Genomic DNA, 12,089 nt, shown 5'->3' with positions numbered 1-12,089 from the left:
AGCCATGGGACACCCGGGGGTCTGCGTGGGTACCAGGGTGCAGAGAGAAAGGGATGATAGCGACATGAATCCATCAATTATGCTGGCAAGGCTCACTCAGACACAACCTAAATTGTCTTTTTACTGGGGACTCACCCACACAACTCTACCCTGTCCAGTGTCCTGCATTAAGCTGGTAGCCAGGGAAGCACTGGGGAAACTAGAACTATAACAGGTGGGTATATAAAGTTGATCTTACTTTGATCATTACATTCAGTCTGGCTTCCCTTTAAACCAAATTTTCTATAAGTTTTCTAAAACTTATAGAAAAATTGTCATACTTGTGTTATTCCTTTGTTCTGTTCTTTGTTTTCTGGTAGAAGTGTCAGAAGGTGGGAAAGCCAGAGGTGGAGATAAGCCAAAAAATTCTTTAATTAATTCCTAATCCTACCCTTCCATTGACCATAATAAATAAAGACAGATATTTAAGTGTATAATATTTATAGATCTTTCCATATGTATAAATATATATGCATACATCTTTCAACAAATATAAATTGAAATTAGTACTTGTATTCAAAATTTGTATTAATAAATACAGAATATCATAGAATATCAAACAGGTGCCAACTCTGGAACCAGGTTGTCTGGTTTCAAATCCTGGCTCATCTTGAAGGCTGTGCAACCCTGGATAAGTCATCTAACTTCTCTGTGTCTCTGTTTCTTCAATTATAAAATGGAGGAATTATGTTCCTACCAGTTAAAAATGTTCCGAAGGGTTCCATGAATATAAAGGGCTCAGAACAGCGTCTGGACCAAAGTAAGAACCTAATTAATGTTAATTTTTTATCCATTGTGTTAGTCATGATTACTATTCACGCTGCTAAGGAGCCAAGTGTGCCTCCTCACAGGCCTTTCTAAAGATAGAAGTATCAAATTTAAATGTAAGGCAAGCAAGAAATGTGCTCTTACTCAGCACAGAGGCAAATGTAGCCAGAGAACGGTGAGACGGACTCTCAGAACAGGGAGGTAAGTCCAGCTCCTTTCGGAGACTCCTTGTTAATTACAGCCTCCGCTTCTCGGATATTCACATTCTTCTCTAGCAGAACTGATTTTGGCGTCGTCTGGTCCCTGTTCCCCATCCTCTCCTTGGTGTCATTGGCCCTGAGCCTGACCCCCACTGACTTATAGATGTACCAGCACAGAGCTTCTGCTTTCCAAGTGTTAGAATTTCTGGGTGCTCACCATAGGCTAAATGTCATATGCGGGACGTATCTGAGTGGTCTAAAATAGAGCTGTGTCTGAGTTGATGCCAATTCTTCTTGCACCAGAAATATTTACTAATCTCTTTGCAGGTACTTTCAAACTAACTTCCTAGTAGAAGAGCAATAATCAGTATCACCACATTCTAACTTTACTCTGGATTGCTAGGTCTTTGAACTTAGGGGATGATTTTTTATTAAAACTAGGAATTGCTATACGGATATGGCAGGGATTCCCTCTACTTAGTTCACAAAATACAAAAAAGTGAAGCAACGGAAGACACTGCCTGGTAAATTCGATTTTTAAAAACTTAAAAAATTACCATGAAAAAGAAATGGTGATTATGCAACAGATGGAGGTGTTAGCTATGCTATGGTGGTTATCCTTTTGCAATGTACAACTGTATGAAACCAACATGTTTTACCCCTTAAGTGAAACTTACACAGTGCTGTGTGTCAATTATATCTCAATAAGGCTGGGAGAAAAAAAACGTAAAAAAAAAAACCCCTCATAATGTCAAAAATCACAGGCAATACTAAAGCGTAAATGACAATTTGGAAAACTTTATGAGTTATGACAACGGGGAAATGAATGTCCTTAAGGTGTAAAAAATGCTGACAAATCAATAAGGAAAATACTAAAAATGGAGCAAGCATAAGACATTTGTGGCAGAAGTAATTAAAATCAATAAACACGATAAATTTTCAATTCACTAGCGATCATATAAACATGAAATGATAAAAGGATACTCTTTTTTTACCTACAAAATTGGTAATAATTCATGATTAATATAGGTAATTACGACAAAGCTACCATAAAAATTGTCTCTTGCGCTGTCTAAACAGTACGATACTGCAGGAACAGAAGCTGACAGGATGTTAGCAAGGGCTAGCCAAGGCCTGAGAAGAATCCATACCTTTGATCTGGTGATTTCAGTTCTAGAAATCTCCTCCGTGTAATTACGGATTCATAAAAAGATTTTGTACAAAGATGTTTACTACAGTCTTGGTTATGATAGCAAATAAACCCAGCAACATCAATAACAACAAAAGAGCAAAACAAGACAAAAACAAAACAACCTGAAAATGAGTATTTTTAATGAGTTAAAGGTGGAGAATAATTTCACAAATTATGGTTCACTCATATGGCAGAATTATTACCCACCATATTTTTTTAAAAGTTTTTATTTAAACTCCACCTAGTGTAGAATTAATTTCAGATGTGCAATTTAGTGATTCAAAACTTTCATACATCACCCGGTGCTCATCGCAAGTGCGGTCCTTAATCCCCATCCCTACTTCACCCATCCCTGCCCCACCCCTGCCCCGCCCACCTCCCCTCTGGTACCCATCAGTTTGTTCTTTACAGTTAAGAGTGTTTCTTGGTTTGCCTCTCTCTCTCTCTCTTTTCCCCCTTTGCTCTTTTGCTTTGTTTATTAAATTCCACATATGAGTAAAATCACATGGTATTTATATTTCTCTTTCTTTCAACCTGGGCAAAAATATGGAACCTTCATGAATTTGTGTGTCATCCTTACACAGGGGCCATGCTAATCTTCTCCGTATTGCTCCAGTTTTAGTATATGGGCTGCCAAAGTGAGCACTACCCACCGTATTTTTTTAAAATAGAGACTTTATTTTTTTTTTTTTTAAGATTTCACTTATTTATTTGAGAGAGAGAGAGAGAGAAAGAGAGCCCACATGGGGGTAGGGGCAGAGGGAGTGGAAGAGAGAGAATCTCAAGCAGACTCCCTGTTGAGCCCAGACCCTCACTAGGGGCTTGATCTCACAACCCTGAGATCACCCCCTGGGCTGAAATCAAGAGTCTGGTACTTAATGGACTGAGGCACCCGGCACCCCTGATCCTATTTTTAGTGCATCCATTATTAGCCATGTTTGGAAATAATTTTTAATAACATGAAAACACATGCACATATATACATGCATATGATACATATTATATATCATAGACATTATATCAAACTGTTATCAACCATGTTTTGGAAGAAATTTTATTAACTTAGGGATATATAGATACATATGTCATAATATACAAGTATGTATGTATCATACAAGTAAGTATAATAATACATAATTACATCCTAATAAAATACTGCCTACATTTTAAAAAGTAAATCAACACAAACGCATATACACAGACCATAGAAAAAGACTAGAAGGAAATAAATGAAAACCTTAACTGCATGTTATTGCTGTTTGATAGAAATGATGGGACTAAAAGAAAAAATGGCGTGAGCAGTCCTATTATAGAGATGTGAGTTATGCAGCAGTTTTGCATACTTCTCAACTTGAGCCTCACTATAGTCCTAGGGGTAAGTGCAGGCAGGTATTATTTTCCCTTTTTATAGAGAAAGGTGCTGAGGCTCAGGGAGGTGCTTGGTTTAATCAAGGTCAAAGGCAGAGCTGAAATTTGAACATGGATCATTTGACGCCTATCTGGAGCTGCTTTCATTTCATAAAGCTAAGTTGACTCTTTAAGATCATGTGGCTACAAAATCTATAGCTATAGGGAGGCCAGGAAATGGTGAGAACCTACAGTTATAATTCTTGAAAGTTTCACAGCTGTTAATAAATAGGAAAAGTCCACTGAGATTCTAAGTAATAAATGCAAATGAAAGTTTCTGCAGGGTTAAAGGAAATTATTTGTTATTCACAGTATCTTAGCACACTGGCTAAATTGAAGAGCCTTTGTCATGAGTCATCCCTGAGACTTTTGAGGGAAAGTAAGTGCGTATTATCTCAGTCTACACAAAAGGAGACAAACTCATAAAGAAGGGAAGAATACACCTGACACACGCACACACACACGGAGACAATAGACAAGAGTAAGGTAAATTTCACATTCTCGGCTTCTGTGTCATGAACAGGCTTCATGGGTAGTCTTGTTCACAGGTGAGTATGAGCAAATGCACTGCTCCGTGAGATGCATACCTCTCTACTTTAGCTTGTTTCCCTTCATATTCCATTTCGTGTTCTGAAATAAAAAGTTGAGCATTCTTAGCGAAGAATTCTGGAATTAGAAAAATGAGCATTGGAGTAATTTGATGCTTATCAAAAAGCCACAACATGTAACCTTTACTCCTCCTTCATTTGAAAAAAAACAAAATCCAAACACTATACTGTGATTGGTACAGGAAGTCCCTGTGGGTAACTCCTCGGTGCCAGTTATTTTTATCTTTCCATATCATGTTTCTATTTCATCAGTAAGTGCTCATTTGTAGAAGTTGCTTCTTCCTCTTAAGGACCTACTATTTCATTCAAGCTGTCAAAGTTTTCCCTCAGTGTTCTGTTTGTCTGGCTAGAGTGCTTTGCCTTCTGAATTTTCTAAATATTTTTCTTAATCCAGCAAATCATTTTGCATAGAGATCTATGCATTGTTCCTAAAATGTAAAATACTATGTTAATTTATTTTATGCTTGATTCTACCTTTGTCCTATGGCATACTGGAAAGCATTCTGTACAAAGAAGACACTAGTAACTATTAACAGCTGATTGGGAAATATTATGACTCATACATATTTAGAATACTGCCTAGTACCAGTATATTTTGGCAATCATTTTTTACATTACAAAAAAAAGAATGTTTTGTCAAGTTCTTTTTTTTTTTTTAAGTTCCGATAGGTCTTATCAACTTAGAAATCATAACCTAATGCCCCAGAAGTAGGTTTGTTCATGTCTGGTTACACATTTCCTGGACGTCTCAACCTCATATCTTATCATTTAACCTCCCACATTTGGACTCTTAACAAATGAGAACAAATCGTTGATGGGGTTAGATTACTGTACATAAAAATATGCTAGGTGACAAAAGGGCAACAAAAACATATACTCAGGACTGTAAAGTAAGACCAATGGTTGGTTATGTCTGGAGAATGTAGGTGCATTAGTTTAGGCATTTTGAAAAGTTCTGGGGCCTTAATATAATATACTTAGGGAAGGAAACTAAACATACTTATCTGATCTTAAATAGCAGTATAAACCAAACAATAATCAAGGGAGTATAAAGCACGTCCAAACACGTTCTGGAGGGGACCTTAGTTTAGATTGGGGAAATGGTCTTCTGTGGAGTCACCAAGAAGGTTTGGATGGAAAGTTGGTAAGAATGATTGTGGCATAGTGGGTAATAATGTCAACTTTAGATCAAGACAGGCCTGGGTTTGAATTTTGGCTTTGAGATCTTGAGCAAGTTATTTTACTTCTCTGAGCTTTGGTTGTCTTCTGTTAAACTGGCTTCATAAAACTTTGTAGATGTGCTGGAAAAATTCAATAAAATGAAGTATGTAAAGCATTCAGCTTAGTTCCTGGTGCACAGTGAATGCTGAATAATGGTAGCTGTTATTAATTAAGTTGGAGCTTGAATGATAGGTTGTATTCCATGGTGGGAGTTGGGATTGAGGGAGTAGGAGAGACAGGAGAGAAAAATAAAGACAGAAGATCTTGCTGGTGGGGCAAAGGCATGAACAAGGATGAGAAGGCCTAAATATGCAGATAAATTTAAGAAGAATGTAAAGGGACTGCACCGAGGATTTTGGGGGCCGAGGGTGTTACACTCTTTGTCTTGAACCAGGCAATTCGCTTCAGTTCACAAACCATTTGACCCTAGCAGGTGGCTTGCCATCTTCCTTTTGGAAGCCGAGATGCTGGTTTTCGGCAAGGTGAACAACCTATATTTATTTGGTTTCTTGCTTCACAGCACCGTGGAGTGTCTTACACATTATCTAGTTCTTTTATGACACACCTGTGGGGTGGGAAGAGCTGTGGATAAAACTGCCTGATGTGAACTGAATGGTCCACAGCAGGTAATTAGGCTGCGGAGATGGGCCTGGCTCCAGGTTTTCTTCTTCCCAGAGCCTCCCTGTAAAAGCTCATGTGGCCGATCATGGCGTTTCTCATTACACATCTGCTCTGGGGGAGAGAGGAAGGAAGAGCACTGAGCACTGTCAGGATTCAAGCAAGAGGCTTCCAAGTCTTCTGCATATGAGTCATGCAAACAGTTTTGCTTTACATGTAGGGAATATGGACCTGTAATTTTGAAAACACGTGCTCATAACTTCCACGATGCAAGGTGACAATAAGCACGTGCTTCCTTGTGTTTGCAAAAAGGTTCATCCCACTTCTAAAATGTTTATTTTTACGATAGCTTTCCTGTTTGACTTGTGCTTTTCTTTGCACAGATCACAGTTGTTTCTTCTTTTTCTCTGATGAATGAGTAGGTGAGCAGAGATGGCAAACATCTTATGAAGCCAGGTAAATTTTGGAGACCATTTGTATTCACCAAAGTCATAAAGCCAAGGCAGAAATGACCTCACTGGGTTTTCCTCATTGTTCTGGGAGCAGCAAAAGGAGAACACTGGCTGAAGGAGATGCTGTCATGCGGAATTACAGAGGTGAAGGACTTGCGTGACAAGGATGCTCAGGGACCATCTAACTGGTGTTTTCTTTTTACAGAAGAGAGCTGAAGCCAAGAGAATTCACGTCAGTGATTCCCAGTCTTGATTGCTATTGGCATCACCTGTGGAGACTTAAAAACAACTTCTCTCTGGGCTCCATCTTCAAGGTCTCTAATGGAGCTGGTTTGGGGTGTGGTTAGAACACCTAGAGTTTCCAAACCTCCCCAGGTGATCTTCTGTGCAGCCCCAGACTGAAAGCCATGTTATTCCATGAAATGTACATGTACTAATGAACTACCATACTCTCAGTAACATGTCAACATGAACAGCCAAGATATGTTCATAGGAGCCCAAACTGCTAAGTCTGGTGATTTCCTCAAGCCTCCAAACTTCCTTCTGCAAATTCTTTTGTTCATCTTTCTGTTTGCATTTCTTTCACAGCCGTGTCATGTTGTCTGTTGTCTCTAAACTAGCAAAATCAAGTCATCAGAAAAGGAGTCAATAAAGGCATCATTCTGAGGTGTAGCTGATGAATCTGCAATACCACCCCTAGCTGTGTTGGTATTTTAACCAAAACCCATTGACACTGCTAGGAAAAAGCCTTCATAATAACCTTGCAATAATAACCCGGAGACAGTTACTTACTGTCTATGAAGAGACAGTCAGGTTTGCTCTGCTGGATCATCCGGGAGAGCCTCAAGGTCTCCAGATGTGAACAGGTGGTTATGGAAGCTTCTCGGGCCATTGCATCTGAGAACGAAAGGATTGTCACTTCAGTTGCAAAGACCAGGATTCTTTCTTTGCAGTTTGGATGTTTTATCCCTACTCCCAACCCTTCTAAACATGAGAGGGCCTGAAATCAGAGTATTTTTCCTGGAACAAAACTGAAGGATGCCTGGCTGTGCCTAGCCAAAGTGCGCCTCTTCTTGGGGTCTGAAAATCTGGAAAACTGCAGATTTCTGCTGGCCCCATACCTGTACCTGAACCAAGAAATCTGCTTTGGGCCTCCACTGTGTGTTGTTTGTAGTGCTTGTCTTTAGCCCTCCCTGATTCTGTCTTGTCATAAGGTTGCATTTAGTAAGTAGGCAATTACGAGAGCTATTTTGAGTACATATTTCTCCTATAAATCCTCACAGAAAAAGTCTAGATACCAAGGTATTCATTGATTGAATTTTTACTGTCATTGTATTGTTGATTTTCTTCTCTAGAATAATAGCATTTGAGTCTTCCTATAGTAGGATTCTAGCTTTGTGTGGAATTATCTACTGGAAATATGCCTTATTTTAAAAAGATTTATTTATTTATTTATTTGAGGAGTGGTGGGGCAGAGAGAGAGGGAAAGAAGCAGACACCCGGCTGAGTGTAGAGCCCGACTGGGGGCTTGATCCCAGAAACCTGAAATCATGACCTGAGCAGAAATCAAGCGTCAGATGCGTAATCGACTGAACCACCCAGGTGCCCCTGGAAATATACTTTATTGTGTTACAGTTTGTAAGGTATGGAAAGAGAGGAGAGAAGGGAATATAAAAGAACAAAGAAATGATTCGTGAAGGCTTAACTCTGTATTTAAGAATTTATGCTTGACTTTAAATTTTGGCCATGATTAATTAGCCTGTATCAGAGTTCTCCTCCCACCAAAATGTATATCAATGTGGAAAAATATATAAGACAATTATTTGCAGGAAATGGGCAGCAACCAATGCAAGCCTGAGGTCTCAGAGCTAAGGGAAACACAGGAGCTAGATCCTGTATTCACCCTGGTTTCTCCCTGAGTGCAATTTCCAAACCACTCTGTGGGGGAATAGAGCCCAAGCAAAAACAACAGTTTTGCTATCAGAGGAAACAGACTGGTGTTTGGAGCTACCATAGTGACTGGGATTTGAGGGGTGTGGTATTAGACAGAAGAGAGCTACAGAGGACCCTCAAAAATCTACACAAAAATTCACATCGGGTCCTTGGCTGACTCATAAAGCAGTGCATGCACAGAACGAGATTTCAGGAGATGGAACAGAGAAAAAATGCAGGGAGGCTGAAATATAATCAGGAATTTGAGTTTTCACAACTCTGAGGAGTCATTCATGTTTGGGTCCAGCGAGTGAATGCCCTGGGCTTGTTGTTATCATTGAAATACCACATCCTAGAAGTTAGGAGAATGCTAGGAATATGGTGGGAGTAAGGGCTGGACTCCAGGAGAAAGGGCAAAAGTGAAAGAGACCCACCCCAACGCAGATGAACATCAAACGTGGCAGGATGAGGGTGTTCCTCTAGCAACTTAATTGTCTGCAGATAAAAACTTAGTGCTCTTTAGAAGATAACATACTGCAGAGCACCTGTGATGTCTCACTTATAACATCCAGCATACAATACAAAAGTATTAGGCATGCAATGAAGCAGGAAAAGTAACTAATAATTAAGAGATAAGATGGAAAAAAAGGACCTAGATATGATACAAATATGGAACATGGTTAGCAAGGAGTTCAAAATAACCATGATTCCGATGTTAAAAAATAAAGGAAAAGATGGTCAAAATGAATAAAAAGATGGAATATTTCAACAGACAATTGGAATTTATTAAAAGAATCTGATAGAGATTTGGGTCTGCAAAGTACGTTATTTCAAATTAAGGTCTTTATGCCTGACATATGACTAATTAGTCTAGATTCTCATAGTAATTGTATCTATCTGCCGCATAGATTAAAATCCGTGATGTGAATAGAGAAAACAATAGGTGTAGGCTGATTAATGACAATGAAATAAAGAGACTGGGGTTGCAGAAACAAAAGAGAAAATTCTTTTGTGAACTGTGCTAGATTTTGACCAATGAGACGAGACAACTATAACACATGATGTTCAAATGACCAGAAATAAGTATTTAGTCCATGCCTTAGTTTTTAGGGCTGCTGAGACAAAGTGACACGCACGAGGTGGCTTATGCAACAGAAACCACATGATACTTTTCCTGTCTGTGTGTGTGTGTCTAGGGCCAAAATTCTTCCCAAATTAATTGTAATTAAGTTGCTGTTGCTTTCAACCCAAAAACCTAATAATTGAAATAATTGGAACAAGATGGAAGCCTTTGAGACTTCAGCATACTTGGAAATGATCAGAATGGAGCAAAACTTGGAGTTCCAGATGGACACACCACCTGTTTCCCTGGCAGAAGAAGAAAGAGCAAGGAGTCTGGAATGAACTGTAGGAAAAGAATGGTGGAATTGAGAGGAAGATTGATTTTTGGGGGACAATCATATAGGAGAGTTAAGAGTCTAGTTATTGGACTGGACCCTAAACTAAGGACATTCTAAGATCTACCTCTATATGTAAATTCTCTAACTTGGTCACATGAAAGAGCTATTATTGCATGTTGGTTTCTATGGTCATTTGATGCTCTCTATGTTTATACAGGTATTTCTCACCTGCCTTGTAAGTCAGCTCTATCCCCCCCCCCCCCGCCGCTTTTTTAAAGATTTATTTAGTTATTTGAGAGAGAGAGACAGAGAGATGGAGAGGGGACAGGCAGAGGGAGAGAGAGAATCTCAAGCAGACTCCTCACACTGAGCATGGAACCCGGTGGGGGGCTCGAGGCGGGGCTCAATCCCACGACCCTGAGATCATGCCTGAGCCAAAACCTAGAGTGGGACTCTCAACGGACAGAGCCACCCAGGCACCCCAGCTCTATTTCCTTTTTAAATCATATTTTCTGAAGTAACAACATGCCTGGAAGGTGATGTTCACACCCACATCCCGGCCCCATAACTATAACTCGGTCTCTAGATCTTCTATACTGGAAAATACCTCAGTGCAAGTGAAACTCGTATTCTTTACAAAAAAAGACCCTTGGATTTTCTTTAAACTCTCTCTGTAGTGAGGAATAACCCTTGCCCCAGAGAGGTCTGCCCTCTGCCCTCAGCTTCTGGGAGGTAATCTCTAATACCTGATAGGGAGTCTTTGTGGGACAGGAGTTATGGGATTTCAGAGTGTTCATAGCCTCTGAATTTCCAGATAGTTTGACAGAATTTCTGGATAGTCTAATAATGTTATTCATGGTAGGAACTCTGAGTCACACAGCATCAGCTTGATCCCAGACTACCTGGAGACTGAGGTCAGCCACAGGGGCAGTCAACCATAGAGCCTGAATAAAGACTCTGGATGCCAAGGCTTGGGTGAGCTTCCCTGGTTTGGCGATACTCCATATATATCGTCATATATTGCTGCTGGAAAAGTAATGCTGCGCGTGGCTCCTTGGGAAGAGGACAACTTGAAGCTCTGTGTTTGGAACTTTCCTAGATTTTGCCCTATGTGCCTCTCTTGGCTGAATTTAATCTGTATCTTGTAACCTAACCTAATCTGTGTCTTTTTTTTTTTTTTTTAAGATTTAATTTATTTATTTTTGTGTGTGTGAGAGAGAGAGCACAGGCAGGGGGAGCATCAGGCAGAGGGAGAAACAGGCTCCCTGCTGAGCAAGGACCCCGATTCAGGACTCGATCCCAGGACCCTGGGATCATGACCTGAGCCGAAGGCAGACACTTAACTGAACGGACCTCCCAGACGTCCTTAACCTAATCTGTATCTTAAACCATCATCATGAAGATAAGGGCTTCCAGTGAGTTCTGTGAGTTTCTCTAGTGAATTATTGAAACTAAGTGTGGTCTTAAGGACCCTTGAGTTTGCAATTGGTCAGAAGTAAGGGTTTTTGGTGGACTGCCTTCTCACTTCACATGCTTTAAAAAAAGTAATTTATAAATGGTATTTCTGTAATTTCTACTAGTGACAATTCACCTGTGAAGAACTGCTAATTTAAGCCACTGGCTTGAAGATAATGCTAGTAGTTGTGCGTTTTAAGGAAGAGGATTTGCGGTTTACAGTAACTGGCAATTCGTCTAAGTACTGAGGTACTCATTCGGTCAACAAATATTTGCTGAACACCTTACTATATGCCTTAAAGACATAGTCCCTTACATAGAGATAATTCCTAGATTTTAAAGAAACTTGGACAATAAAGGCTAATGGAGAAATCTGATTCAAATGAACAAGGATTAGTTTGCTAACATTGACAGATACGTCAAGGCCATCAAGTCCATTTTGTTGTGGTGGTTAAAATTGTGATATTCGGAACCAAGGAAGCCTGGGCTGACTAACGTGATTTTTCAGTATGCATACTGTGATATTCATTGCAATTTTTTCCTCTTCCTCACTTTTCTCATCTGTAAGATGGAAATAATATCTACTAGTTGTGAAGCTAAGGTGGGACGATATATTAAAAGATCAGTCACAAAATCAATACGTGTTCTATTATTATTATTATTATTATTTTTAAAGATTTTATTTATTTATTTGACAGAGATAGCCAGCAAGAGAGGGAACACAAGCAGGGGGAGTGGGAGAGGAAGAAGCTGGCTCATAGCGGAGGAGCCTGATGTGGGGCTCGATCCCATAACGC

At 39.6% G+C, this 12,089-nt stretch overlaps 1 non-coding gene across 1 annotated transcript; it reads right to left on the bottom strand.

The window, feature by feature from the left end:
- Window positions 1-2,739: 2,739 nt before the first annotated feature.
- On the bottom strand, window positions 2,740-2,845 carry LOC123795442 (U6 spliceosomal RNA). The gene has a single exon (XR_006780491.1). It is a non-coding gene; the product is annotated as a U6 spliceosomal RNA (small nuclear RNA).
- Between the last annotated feature and the right edge of the window lie 9,244 nt (window positions 2,846-12,089).

The sequence above is a fragment of the Ursus americanus genome, chromosome 12 (assembly GCF_024610735.1).
Source record: "Ursus americanus isolate L20-20 chromosome 12, mUrsAme1.1.p, whole genome shotgun sequence".
Taxonomy (NCBI): domain Eukaryota; kingdom Metazoa; phylum Chordata; class Mammalia; order Carnivora; family Ursidae; genus Ursus; species Ursus americanus.
This window is presented reverse-complemented; position numbering and strand designations above follow the sequence as displayed.